At 30.5% G+C, this 16,155-nt stretch overlaps 1 pseudogene; it reads right to left on the bottom strand.

The window, feature by feature from the left end:
- Window positions 1–1,185: 1,185 nt before the first annotated feature.
- On the bottom strand, window positions 1,186–9,494 carry LOC107841691 (annotated as a pseudogene).
- Between the last annotated feature and the right edge of the window lie 6,661 nt (window positions 9,495–16,155).

Below are 16,155 nucleotides of genomic sequence, written 5' to 3'. Positions count from 1 at the left end.
ATAAACAATAAATTTGATTTTATAATTTTAATAATACAACATGGTTCAGTGCTAAGAATCTTATTAATGAACCAACAAAGTCTAAAGTCTGAATCCGCCTTTGAATACATGCTAACAATCAAGAAGGATTAGCTTGAATAACATATTAAAGACATTAATGTGACTAATAGTGTGTCTACCAAATCTAGCATCATTCAAAGCATAATATGCATCTAAATCTAGTATGTTCGATAAAATATAAATTTACTAAAACTGCAACAAATAATAAATTTGATTTCATAATTTAAAAATACAACAATATTCAATGTTAAGAATTTTATTAATGAACCAACAAAGTCTAAAGTCTGAATCCACCTTTGAACACACAATAGAAATCAAGAAGGATAAACTTTAATAACAAATTGAATGATATTAATGTGACTAATAGTGTATCTGCCAAGTCTAGCATCATTCAAAACATAATAAATATCTATCTAATTTAGTGAGTTTAATATGAAATGTAAATTTACTAAAACTTCAACAAATAATAGATTTGAAGTTAAAGATACAACAAGATTCAGTGTTGGTAATCTTATTAATGAACCGATAAAGTCTAAATTTTGAATCAACCTTCGAACACATGATAGAAATCAAGAAGGATAAGCTTGAATAACAGATTGAACATCATTAATGTGAATAATAGTATGTCTACAAAATCTAGTATCATTAAATACATAGTAATCTAGCATCATTCAAAACATAGTATGAATTCATCTGAATCTAGTTCATTCGATATGAAATGTAAATTTACTAAAACTGCAACGAATAATACATTTTAATTTATAGTTTTAAAAAATTACTGGATCCAGTTCTAATAATCTTATTAATAAACCAACAAAGTCTATATTCTGAATCAGCCTTTAAACATAGAATAGAAATCAAGAAGGATAAGTTTGAATAACAGATTGAACAACATTAATGTGACTAATAGTTATTCTACCAAATCTAGCAACATTCAAAACATAATATAAATTTATTTGAATCTAGTACGTTTGATATGAAAAATAAATTTACTAAAACAACAACAACTAATACGTTCGAATTCATAATTTTCAAAAAACAATAGGATCCAATTTTAAGAATCTTATTAATGATCCCAATAAAGTCTAAATTTTGAATTATTTGCCTTTGAACACATGATAAAAATTAAGAAGGATAAGCTTGAATAATAGATTGAACAACCTTAATGTGACTAATAGTGTGTCTACTAAATCCAGCCGCACTCAGAACATAAGCCCATTCTTTTGATGTTCTTTCTTTTCCATTGCTTGTGTGGGCTATCATCACCATATTCAACATTAAACCAACATCTTTGAGCATCTCATTATTTGATCCTCTAATAATATTTTCTTCTTTTTTCACCAATTATTGCTTCCACTATCATCACTTTTTCTTTGTCTTTTGGAACTTCTTCTCTATACTTTGTTAATATTTGTATGCATTCTGCATCTCCCAATCATGCAAAACCTACTAATATATCATATACAATAATATACATGAGGTTATGGAAATTAATAACAGTAATAAAAATAAGTAGATTTTTGATAAAAATTCATCGAAAATTAGCTTGTCAAAAACATTTATGTCAGAATTTTCATTTAAAATTTCTTAACTGGAAGACTTTCGTAAGAAATACATGTTTTTAAACTAGTGGAAAGTTAATACAATCTGAGGTAATATCCCACTAATACAATATATTCAACATACATACAAACATATATATAAGCATGAGTGGGGTGGCTGGAAGCAGACAGCTGGCGGTCGACATGCCTGCTTTCAGCTGCCTGCTTGTTTCATGATTTTACTATATCACCCCTAATTAATTATTATATGACATTTACGTATTAAAAGATTGATAAAATTCAATTTTAAAAAAAATAAAACAGATTATACCATATCTGCTTCAACTATTTCAACTGTAATTTTACTATATCAATTCTAAGTAATTATTATAGGTCATCTCAGTATTAAAAAACTAATAATATTTAATAAAAAAAATATAAAATGATAAATTGACTCTTGATGTTTTAAATTAATTTGACATCAAATGAGGTCCACTTAAAATATCATTCCTAATTTATTATGGAAAAACTACAGGGGAGTAGCATACTTAACACTTAAATTATAAAAAATAGCAACACTTTAATGAAATTACCTTATTTAGCAAACCTAGCATTATTTTAAGTGGGGGACCACACTTACTGCCTCTCAGAAGTTACCGTGTTTAAGGTTCCACTATTCACACTTAAAATCTTACTCTTTCCCTCAATTGCTTTTTTACTTTACCATTTTTCATGATTTTCTCAGAATTTCTCTTTCAAATTTTTTTTATTCTTAACACCTTTTGCACGGTCTGATAAGGATATCGTTTCATAATTTCAGGTAACTAACTAATTCAGTTATTGCATGTTATCAATTTCTCAATATTTTTTTTTTGAATTTTGTACTGTAAACAATTTCTCCACTTCATCTTTAAGGTTTTGATTTTTGTAGCTGTTAACGGAGAATCAAAGTGATCGGATTTGCTGAATTTTATTTTATTTGTTTTTCAGTGAAATTTGATGTTTTATGAGTTGATATAGTTGAAAAAAATTAAATTTTGGAATGAGAATTGGAACTAGGTTTTGTGTTGTTGCGATTAATGGAGGATAATCGAAGTTGAATGGCTATTGTAGATGATTTTGGGTTGATTTGTTGTTGTTGTTGGTTGATTTTTTTCGAAGATGACTGATATTTTGGAAAAAATCGGTTGAAAAAAATTCCTTCTCCAAAAGACAAAAAAATATGAGAAGAAAAAAAAAGAAAAAGAAAAGGAAATTGCAGAGTCAAGCAATATGGATGACGATGTTGAGAACTCTTCTGCTAATAAATCTGAAGAAGACATGGAGGAAGAGGTATTTTTTATTGTATATGTATTTTTATTTACTGTTATGTATTTAGGGATTTCAGTAAAGCCATTATCAATTTGGTTAATATGAATTATTTTGTGAAGTTAATATGTATTTACTAATCAGTTGATATGTATTTAGGAATTTCAGTAAAGCTAATTTCTGAAGATGATAGGTGAAATATATATTTTGGGTTAACATGTATTTATTTGTATTTTGTAAAGCTGCTATGTTTAGTTGCATTTGTATGTTAAATGAATTTGCTAATTTGTATGTATGAAAAAATACATTTATATATGAACTACTCACAAAGAGGTATTTGAATATATTTATTTTTGTTATAATTGATATGTATTTTCAGTATATTGGAATGTTGAAATATACAAATACATTTGTGGTTATGGACGTATTTGTTTTTGTATCGATAATAGGTACGACTTTATTGTTGACGAGATATGTATTTTATAGTCTACATATATACATTGGTATTACAATTGTTTAACAGATATTTTAACATATTTTTTCTAAATTCCTAGGTTGTATTTAAGAACATTAAGTCAACTCAAAGGGAAATGTCAATGTTTGATATACCAGAGCAGGATGGAGTTGATGTTGAACATTCAGTTGATTTAGATGATGATTTTCAGGATCCACCACCAACAAAAATTTATGAACGCTCAAAGTGACGATGAAGCACCATTGAGGCCTGTTAGGGAAAACAAGATAACAAGTGTCACAGAAGTATTTGAAATCTGATGGTTGAAAATTTTATTACATTGTGCAGTGACAAGATTTAATTGGATGTTGATATTAATTTTAAAAAACATATTTTATATTTTGAAGTGAATCAAAGTCGTTACTAAATGTGAAGTGAATGTAAGTTATTCATTTTAATCTTTTATGTTGAATATATTTTCTATAAGTTTCTAGTATGTGTTTTGTTTCAGTGTTCAATATGATTTGGTACACTGTTCAGATTAAATTTAAAAATGCATATACACTATGCAGAGTTGCAATATATATATATATATATATATATATATATATGCAGTTAATAGCATATGTATTTTACTCTTTATTCATTTGATTTCAAATACATATGTTAATTTATATATCTATTTTACTGTATTATCATGTAATATCAAATACATAATCTGCTTCATATATGTATTTTACTACTTGTTAATACACTATATAGATTACTACGTGTTGTTATAGTCTATAGTTTAACAAATACATTTTGACAAATATATTCTTGACAAATGTAGTTTTGAATACACATCTTTTGTAAATAATTATGTAAAATGCATATGCATTTCATATAACAAATATATATAGCTCACCATATTTGAAATACATATACACTAAAACATATGTATTTTCACAACAAAAGCATATGATTTTTGTCTTTCAAATTTAGTAATACAGTTATGCATTCCTAATAGTCATTTATAAAGGATTATAGCAAATGGTAGATAAATGTCCCAAAATAAATTTAACAAAAGTGTTCATTATTATGAAAAGAGTAAAAGAAATTATAAAGATAGAATACAAAAGAACAAATGTATCATTTACGATATTTCCTACATTAACATCTATTGTGACCCGTAGACCCATAACCACTGCATGAGTTGATGTTCTTCTTTCCAAACATATCCCTTCCCGATTTTCCACGATCCTTCTTTACAGGTCTTCCAGGAGGTTGTTTGTACGTCGGAGGCAGTACCGTTTTACCAAGTATGCTATATAAAATTATCCAGTCATCTTTGTATGGTAAAGGATAGATTGGAACATTATACATTTTCAAGGCTGTTTTTGGCTTATACAGATCATAATAATACTGCCCCTTGAGGAGATTCTTTCTATCCAAGACCGCACAAGCATGTCCACATGGTATCTCATCCAATTGAAATGAGTTACATGAGCATTTTTTTTCTTGAGACAAATAATGAAATTCTTTGCTTTGTCATGCATTGTGTACACCTACTCTGTGGCTGGTACAACCTAAGAATATTTTTAAAAATTTAAATTATAAAAGGACAAACACAAATATGTAAATGTATATGCTACAAAACAATGCAAAATGTATATTTATAGTTTTGAAAACACGGCTATAAAATACAAATACACAATTGCTAACAACATATGTATTTTTGATGCTTACTGCATATTTGTACTTATAAATACAATAACAAATTTAATACCAACAAATCCCACAAATATACTGCAGATGTTTTTTGTTTAATAATAGAGATTACTGCATATGTATTTAACAATGAGCATTGATTACTACATATTATTTACGGCATATATATTTTTATGCATAACAGAGAACATTGACTAACTAAATAATTTTTTAAGCACATACGTGCATAGATATTTATACATACAACAACATATACATTTCATACCAATATGCAGTAATTAATGTTAAACTTAAAACACAATTGCAATAAATTTGTTAAACATAATATACAAACACAATTTAAATTTCCAATAGAAAATACAATTGCAACAAATTTGTTAAACTTAAAATACAAACACAATCAAAATTCCCAGCAGAAAATATAATAATAAATTTTTTTTTTCTATGTTAATTATAGACAAAGCTATTAAACTCCATAATCGAACACAACTAAAATATACATAATCGAAATTATCGAAATTACAAAAATAGTTCTAAATTTCGAGAATTAGACCTCTAAAAAATTAAATTTGAGCAATATATAAAATCAATTTTGATAACTTTTTTGTCCTATCAGATGAATTTACTACTTGATTGCTTTTAACTTGAAATTTGTTTACAAAATATTCAAAAACAAATTTACGACGACAACAAAAAAATTAAACAGAGCATCAATAATGGTTGCAAAAGAATTTTGAACTGAAAAACAATACTGATTAAGTAGCTTCAACAACAATAATGGTTGAATTTACAACCAATTGTTGAATTCAAATAAATTGAACTGAAGAATCTACAATTGAATTTGATTCAACAACACTATTGCTTCGTTTTGAAACTGATGTTGAATTCGAAGAAACTGAATAGAATAAATTTCATTCGAATTTGATTCAACAACAATAATGGTTGAATTTCAAAGTCACGATTGAATTCGAACAAATTGTACCAAAAAAGGTTCAGCTTAATTTGATTTTGCTATTTTTTTTTTGGATGAACACGTTAATGAAAAAAAACTGAAATTTGAATTTTGCTTAGTGTTGTTACCATTCAACGGAAATCATGTTATTTAAGAGGTTTTAATGGAAAAAATCTATACATTTAATTAATGGGTAATTATACCATATTTATCTCAACCACTTTCAATTAATTAAGGATAATAAAATTAGTTGTATATGTATTTTTATAGCAACAATTTCTAAAAATACAAAATACAAGTTGCTACACTAAGTAATTATAAAGTGTTGCTATGAAACAAATAATTATGGTCTTAAGTATGCTATTTGTGAATTTTGCCTATTAACTATTATATGACATTTACATATTAAAAAAATTAATAAAATTTAATTTTTAAAAAAGGAAAACAAATATTTATGACATGTCTACTTCAGCTGCTTCAACCGTAATTTTACTATATCACCCCTGAGTAATTATTATAAGTCATCTAAGTACTAAAAAATTAATAATTTTAAATTTAAAAAGGTAAAATAAATATAAAATGACAATTAACTCTTGATATTTTAAATTAATTTGACATCTTATATGAGACCCACTTAAAATGTATTATTGATTACAATAGCTAACAGCTTAAAAATTTTTAAAACATATTAAAAATATAATTAATTATATAATTTTATTTATGTCACATAAATTAAGATAAAAAAAAACATATATTGGGCCCGTGCTGACACAGGCGTTCGGAACCTAGTATATATATGTTTTCCATCATACTTTTCATTAGAAATCCCTTAAGGAGGAGTTATTTTCCGATGAAATGTCACTTTTTAGTAATAAAAGATTAACAAAAAAATAATATGAAATATATCTTAAAGGGGTCCATTCATGTTAATTGCTAGTTGTTTTTCATGTAGGAATCATTTTGTGGCAAATAATGGAAAAATCGTGGATGAATTTATTAGCATAAACAAACAAAAATAACTTTAAATTACTAAGTCACTTTTATAACATGAATAACTATCCAATAAATTAACTCCGATCTTAATTAAAATATCAAATATTTTAAAACAAGTTCAATTTATTAAGTAAACTTTGACCTTCAATTTTTTTTTCATTTTTTTTAAAAATTATTTTACTTTAGTGAAAAAAGTAAAAATAATAGTGCTTGACCATAAGAATTATTTCACTTTAGTGGAAATTATATTTGAAAAAGTAAAAACAACTATAATTTATTTTTATTTTTTTCCACTTCTATTTCTCAAACAAAATTTCAAAAACAATTCTAATTTATAATCATGGCCTAACATAACACCAACTCCAACTTCAGAAAATTATAATTTTCATGATCAAACTGACTAAAGAGTAGGCTGGTGCACTAAAACTTCAATATGTCTAGGATCGAAGGAAAGATCGAACAATAAAATTTTATTGTACACAACCTTACTTTAGATGCATGTGATTCAGCCTTACCCTGAACCCCATGCATAGCGAGAGCTTTAAATGGACTACTATATATAAAATATCTACTTACCATGAGGAAAACAACATCAACTTTAGGAAGATAGTTAACATGCCACTTCCAATATGTAGAACACCATTAGCATGAGGAGCAACAGAAGCAACATGAGGTAGATCATAATTAATCCCGTTAATCCATGGAAATGCCTCTATTAATAATCTTAATGGTGTTCCATCACCACCACCAACATCAACCATAGTATTCACCCCTTTAAATATCTCAGGACAATTGCTTATAATCAGTGATACGGCTACCCTAGCATCGCATACCATCGTGCTATTTATGAGGTAACTATGTCCAGGGTCAGCTTCCACGTGGTTCCATACATCCTCACCATGTGTTGCGTCAAAAGAAAGTGTACTATTGTCCTTTGATGATATACGCGCGCTAAGATTGTGCCACGATGCTAGCATTACAGGGCTGCTTTTGAATAACAAGAAAGCAGCCATGCTATTCTCGCTTTCTTTAATAAGAAGGCGGGAAAGGGGAGTTTGAACATAGCCAATTTCGCCATTTTTTGTTGATGATTCCTTGAATATTTCGCAGTTGATCAAGAACCTATGAAAAAAATTGGTATATACGTATCATTAACATTCGTATTTGTAGGACAAAGATATATACAATCATATCTCTCTTTAACAGTTATCATTTATAACAACGGAAATGTTTCATATTATGTAACATCATATATTCTCTATTACATCATTTCGCTACAGTAGCCACAAAGATCCAAACAAACAATGGGTTATAGAGAGATTTGACTGTATATCATTTTTACTAGTTTCTCTTTGTCTTTATGTATTATACTTTTTTTAGTCTGTCTCAAAAAGAATTCAACATATCTTTATTTAGAGGTAATGTAACTTTAAACTTCTCATTTTATCGATAATTTTTTCCCTCCTAATGTCAGTACCTCCGTTGGGATTAAATCAAGATTCATGCTAGAAAGTTCTGCACTGAGGAGTAAAACATTTTCTATCAACGAGAACCCCATATTCGGAACTCGAAACTGAAACCACCAGTTAATTATGCATGGATGAATACAACCCTTTCGAGGCCACACTAATATATTTATTACTTATTTAGACTATAAAGTTTAAATATCTATTTTCATCCAAACACCCTTTAGTAGAAAATTATACTATTTTTACATATTAAAATTATATTTTTGTACATATAGCTTGTTGAAACTCCTTCAATTTGTTCGTATGTTTATTTCTAAACCCCCTTAGTGGAAATCCTAACTCCACTACTGTCTATACTTGCTAAACACCATCACATAAACAGAGATAGAATGCAATGGCGGACATATATACATTTTTTTTCGTGCTTCTACACCCATTTAATCCGATGCAAATAAGGTATAATTATATAAAAGAATTATAAAAAAAATAGTATAATCTTCGAAAAAACTAAGAAAATCAAGAACATAGCTGGGTGCTTTGATTTTCAGGCGGGACCTTAAAACTTTTGATGTCAATATGTGTGTTGGAACCTTACGAGCACTAACGACCCCTAAATCCTAGGTCCGCCACTAACTGAGGGAGTAAGAAATCACAAACTTATTAATCATACCTTTCCACCAGTGTCTATACCTGCTAAACACCGTCACATAAATTGAGACAGCGAAAATAAGGAATTACAAACTTATTATTTATCATACCCTTGGATACGATAGAGGGAAGAACAACAACGACCAAGTGCAATAGAAAGTTGATTTAGGCCAATAAGTTCTTGATTATTATTTTTTTTCCACGAAATCAGCAATTCCTAATTCAATTGCACATTTAATTATAGCTATTTCTGTAAAACCAAACACAAATTTCCACATATTTGCTTGTGCTTCATGAATTTCTCAGATTTTTATAACTTCATCACTTGTTCTTGCTACTCCATTTGTTTCTTTAACCATGATTGAAGAAAGCTTAGTGTGTGTGTATTTTTCTTTCTTCTTTTGGTTTATTATAGTAATATTTGCAATACTTCAATGGATTGATTCATCTATATATAGCTATAAGAATCATTTCCAATATAACTATATTAGGACAACTTGTTTGGTGTATTGTATTATATTTTTACTTTATATATATATATATATATATATATTATTACCTCCGTTTTAATTTGTTTGCCTTATTTTTTATTTGATATAAATATTTAATAAAATAGAAAAATCTTTTGAACAGGTGCGGAGCCACCTTTCATCTAGGAATTTCATCCGAACTTGCTAATTTCCTTTGATGGAAAATTCTTAGGAATCTCAAAGGTATAAAGTTCTTTTAGATACCTCAAAAATGTCAAATTTATTGGACTTACTAGAGAAAATTGAAGGAAAGTTGTCTTTTAAGTCTTGAATAAAGGATTGGTGACATTGACCAACAGATAGGGTCAAGCATGTAACGCCCCGAAAAATGGGTCCCGGAGCGTCACACGGTGATTGAGGCTAAGAGTAACCCCAAGCTAACCCTTTGAGCCATTTTCATTCAGTTCAACACAAATCAACGGGATTTTCATAAATAACCCTCAAATATCAAAAGAGTAATCATCATCCAAGAATAAAAGAATTTCAGGAAGATAACAAAATACGACAAATTAGTCAACTCTCAACATCTATACTAGTCTGACAAGCCTCTTAGAGAATCAATAAAACCAGCGGCCATTGAGACATGCCCCAACTAACTCATACTCAGTTATCAAATGTAAACAATTCTGTGAAACCAAAATCAGACATCACATCCTCGGAGCATGAGGACTCACCACAACAGAGGATGTAGAATAGCATGCCCGAAGAATCACTGTCGAACCTGGAACTGAGCGCTTGAACCTACATTCCGAGAAAATGCAGCCCATATCCGAAGATGTGGGTCAGTACCATGGAAAGAAACCGAGTATATAGGGGTGTATGCAGTTGTATAAACATCATCATGATAAATATTTATAAGAAATATGCAGGATGTATGAAAGACTCACATAGCCCGAAGAAAATCATCATAATCATGAGAGGATGAAATAAGTATAATAACACATGTGACTCATCATATAATTTGTCAATCACTTTCAGTTAATCAAGAATATCAATCCTCATAATGTAAATATCATTTAAATCTTTTGAAAGAATAACTTTCACAATTCCATTTTCAAAGCACTTCTCCACTCACCATAGACACAAGGAAACACACACACTGGGAGATCCTATAACCGGCATAAACCATGTGAGCTACATAGAGTCCAACGTACAACCCACATTGGGGAGAGTCGTCCTATCCTTGCCATCGGAGTAGGACTATCGATATCGAATCCACCCAAACTAATAACCACTATATAAATTAGCCTCAGGCTCACTCCTACGGAGGCACGTAGTTCTAGGGAAGTAAGGTCGCTTTATACCTCCCACTCGGTGCTAAAGATTTCTCCCGGACATAGCTCAGATCATTTCAAAGACAATCCATAATAAAACAATTTCAGTAATATATAAATATACACCGGGAGCCATCATGCTTCCCATCTATCAAAATCAACCACATTGTGGATTTCTTTCACACTCGAGTTCAAAACAACTCCATTAAGACCAAAAGGTCAAATCATTCAAAATATCTCAAATATTCAACATCAATGTTCTTATAACACACTTTCTCAAAAAAACACAATTTCCAATGGGGATTTACGACCCAAATATCAAAATCATGATAAATATCGTTCAAGATTCATGCTTTATAACTCCACATATGTAAATTCATCTTTCAAAATCATAAACATCAAGATTTTATAATAATCATCATAAGATATGGGTTCATGCTTCAAATTCGTAAAAATCAAATAAAAATCATGCCTTTGTAAAGAAAATTACTTTTGGGCACAAGAACGAAAGAGAGTTCTTGTTGAAAAACCTCACATACCTTGAATGATGAACTTTAGATCGATACTCATTTTTGAGATGTTAATCGTACCTTTGAATGATGGTTCTTGGAGTTCTTGAACAAGGAACGTGGAATTTTGAATAAATTTACAGAATGAATGGTAAACTTTGGAGGTTCTTGAAGTTGGATGTAGGATCTTAGGGATTTCTTTTTGAGGGAATTTGATGAAATATAACATATAATACTTTTAATAGGCTTTAATATAGGGTTTGGATGGATTTTTGGTGAGGGGGAATGACAAAACGCCCCTAAAAATCAAATAATTATCGAATATGTCCTTTGGTGGACTGTTTTATAGTTTGAAGTAGATCAACCATAACGTTTTACTCCGATATGCAAATTGGATGAAACTAATTTCATTAGAAAGAGGACTCTCATATATTTTCGTTTATATATAGTATCTCACCCAGATCATTGTGTACGAGGATTTATGATCGTTTGAAGTTGACCCAGAAATTCGCTTTTGATAGGCTGAAGTAGATGGACCATAACTTCTTGCTCCTATAGACAAATTGGATACAACCAATTTCATTGGAAAGAGGACTCGCAGATCTTTCCGTTGATATATAGTAGATCACCCAAATTATTATGATCATTTAATGTTGGAGCAAAAATACGCCAGGCCTAAGCACTTTTTCCTGCATGTTTTACTGTTCACTACTATTCACGGTTCGATCGGAATGTTCAAAACTCGTCACTCGGGTGTCCGTTTTGGATGATCAACATATCGTTGGAAAGATTATTCAATAATCTACGCAATGGGGGATCTTAATATAATACATTCCATACGGAAAATTTATAATTCCTTCTAGAAGATAGAACCCAACACGTTTACGCACAAAATTTCAACGAAAAATTTGCCGAGGTATTACAAAGCATCATTAGAAAACTTGATTAAGTTAATTGTGGACTTGATTAATATTTTCAAAAAATTTTAATATTTTCAAAAATACAAATCAACCCAACCCACACCCCTCTTCAATCCAAATCAACCACTCTCTCCTCTCTCTCGACAGCTTCTCTCAACTCTCTCCCAACCAACAGTTTTGAAAAATTTCTCCCTTCAACCACCGACGACATCTACCTCCGGTGACAAATAGTTTGGCTTAGAGTTCCCTTCTTTTCTCCCTTCAACCCCTGGCGAATTCTACCTTCGACAACAAATAGTTGGGCTTCAAGTTCCCCTTTTCAATTCAATCAACCCGTCTCTCATCCCTCTCTCGATAGCTTCTCTCAAATTTATCCCAACCAACTGTTCTGCGAATTTCTCATTTCAATCCTTGGCGACTTCAACATCCGACTACAAATTGTTGGGCTACGAGTTCATTTTCGACTTTAACCTTCAATCGACGTGACAGCCTTGCTCTCCGGCCACAACAACTTTGAATTCTTCATTGTTCCTTTTCTTCTTTCACAGGTAAAAATTTATGGTCTTTTTAATTTTGAATAAAACGAGGAACTTGAGCCAACCTCTCTTTAGTATTGGTTAGCAATTTCAATATTTGTTGCACTAATTTGAAATGCGGTCTGAATAAAACCCTAATTTCTTGTATTTCTTCTCTTCTCTTTTCGAAGTGGATTATGATATTTTGTTGTTTGTTGCATTTTTTTGAAGTTTGATTTTTATTGTTTGTGTTTATTAAAACAAAATGACAAGTTAGTTTTATTTGTTCTGTTCTTGTTCTTGGTAAAAATGTTGAAATTGCTATTTTTTGTTGAACAAAATCATGCTACTATTTTTTGTTTCCTCTGACAGATTACCAATCTGGTGTAACATATTAACCATCTGATGCAACGTATTTATCATATGATACAATAGATCAACCATTTAATGCACCAGAGGAACCATCAGATTACAATTCTGATGCAAAAGATTAATAATCTGATGCAACAGATTAACTATCTGATGCAAAAGCTTTACCATATATTACAGTAGATTAAGCATCAGATAAAAAAATTGATGCAACCAATTAACCATCTGGTGCAATGGAAAAACCATCAGATTAATGATCTGATGCAACAGATGAACTTCCTGTTGAATAAAATCCCATCAACTCTTCCTAATGGAAATGTCCAAGACTTGATTTTTCCAACTAATCATGCATCTGCTGCAATAGATGACCCTATGTTGGAAGAAATCTAAACAATATTGACTATTGATAACTGTTCTAATAGATCACTTATGTGTTGTAATAGATGTGTGACCTATTGCACAGACCATTCATCTATAGATCACTTATGTGTTGCAATAGATGTGTGACCTATTGCACAGACCATTCATCTTTCTCAATAGATGATTGATATATTTTGTATTATCCAACAGATTACTCAGCCGTTACTGCAGGTTAGTTAAATGCTCTAACAAATCAATCATATATTGCAACAGATATGTGATCTATTGCACAAACCATTCATCTGTCTCAACAGTTGAGTAATATGTTTTATATTGTCGCAATAGATTACTCAGCCATTACTATGGATTGTTTAACTATTCCAACAAATCACTCATATATTATAACTGATGATGTCACCACAGTTGTGTGGTCTGTTGAACAGACCATTCATCTGTCTTAAAAGATGAGTGATATGTTTTGTATTATTGCAGCAGATTACTCATTCGATGCAACAATTTGGTTATATGCTATAATAGATATACTACCTGGTGTAATAGATCGGTGATCTATTGCAACTGTTATTTTACTGTTTTGCTTGTTTGATTTACTGTTATCCTTTTTTAACGATGCATTAATCAACAATAATATATTATTTTATGTTCTTGTTAATTTTAGATAATATGGTTCCCAAAAGAACAGAAACCAAATCAAGTCCAAGTAAAGCAACAAGTGAAGCAGCTAGGCTACATGCACCACTCTATGAGCTTGCTTTACAAGCATTATCTCAATCGGGAGCAGAACATAAGGAACACGTGGAGGAAGAATGTTTTAACAGAGATAATGCAAATGCTAATAGCCCTTCCACTGAAGAGATGGTTAAAACCTTCAGCATTGATTTTATCCTTTAAGAATACAGTGCGATAGTGCCACAGATTTAACGGGTGATTTCATGGTTAAGTCAGCCATGGGAAAATCTTTTGACGCCTTCAGAAAAATACTTTGAGAACAAAAATTGGATGCTTATTTCAGGGACATCTACTTTGGAAAATATCTTGATTTGCTGGAGGACAGTAATGCTCGTTTCCAAATAAAAATGGTATATGAACTTCTCAAGCGTAGGTTTATGTATGAAAGCAAAGATAAGATGGATGAAGTATGGATAAATTACTGTGGCATGCCTATTTGTTTTGGTTGGAAGGAGTTTGCCATAGTTACTGGACTAACATATTCTCCTCCTTCACAAGTAATACCTATTCTAACCCCAAAAAAAGATACCCCGCACACCTAGAAAAGGAAAAGGCAAGTTGTGTGATCATGATGACCTTGTGTCTATTTTTGGTCCAAGCTTCAAAAACAAAAATTTGATAGAAGCGTTGAAAGGTAAAGGGCTTTCAAAGAAGCACAAACAGTCATTGTGCTTGGTTTGATTTACACATAATATTTTTTAGGCAAGAGACGTTAACAACAACATAAGCCTCAGTTTAATAAAGCTCTACGAGGATCTTGAGACGTTTAATAGCTATCCTTAGGGGTATGAACGCTTCAAAATAACTATCAAATACTTGTTAACTCCGTTAGCTCCAAATATAGTCAACTTATATGGCTTCCCATGGGCTTTCATGGTAAATGTTTCTTTCTTCTATTATGATATCATTCATTATTTTTGCTAAATAATGGTTTTGATTTATTGTCATTATTTTATAGGCTTGGGCGTTTGAAGCCATTCCTTATTTGAGACAACAAGTGCACTACAAGGAAGGAGCTTCCTGTCCAAGAATCTTGAGATGATTTTCGGCCAAAACTTATGAAAATATAAAATTTCTTGATCGCTTCAACCCCTCGAAGGATGCAGTAAGTATAATTATAATTAATTTTTTTTAATTAATGATTTTTTAATGATCTAATCATCATTATAATATATGTAATGATTTATGTTAGATTGTGCATCCGTCGCTTGTTTCGACCAATCAAGAGTTGAAGATGCCATTTTTTCTTACTTTATGGTCTGTGCAAACTTTATCGGACCCTAAGGTCATCGACAGAATAAAAATGGAATTGTTTGGAGCAACAACCATTACAAGAAGAAAAAATTTAGAGGGTGGGCTTGTTGTTGTTGATGATCTTAATGGTGAGGGATCTGTTGGTAGTGGTAGTGGTGCTGCTGTTTGTACTAATTATGTTCCTCTTACAGTATTTAAAGCAAACCATATGAGTATGATCATACTGATTATACAGATTTTGCCTCTCCCAGCGAATGTTCTGCATGCAAACGTCAAGACTGCAGGGCAAAACATGATGTAGTGATTAATGTTATTAATGTATTAACTGCTTCTGTAAAGGAATTTACATCTAAGAGGGATCTCATTCCATCAAAGAGGATTTTATTTCCATCCGCTCTATTAGATATTAGGGCTAAGAGGGGAAGGAGAGTGATTTCCAGGGCATTATCAAGCATCCAAAAAGCAAAATTACAACTCCTCTGTCTATGTGTTGCACTAAGCAACATACAATGTCCAAAGAAGAGGAGAACAAGCTGAAGAAG

The sequence above is a fragment of the Capsicum annuum genome, unplaced genomic scaffold, assembly GCF_002878395.1.
Source record: "Capsicum annuum cultivar UCD-10X-F1 unplaced genomic scaffold, UCD10Xv1.1 ctg4452, whole genome shotgun sequence".
Classification (NCBI taxonomy): domain Eukaryota; kingdom Viridiplantae; phylum Streptophyta; class Magnoliopsida; order Solanales; family Solanaceae; genus Capsicum; species Capsicum annuum.
Note: the sequence above shows the minus strand (reverse complement) of the source record. Positions and strands in the feature narration are given on the sequence as shown.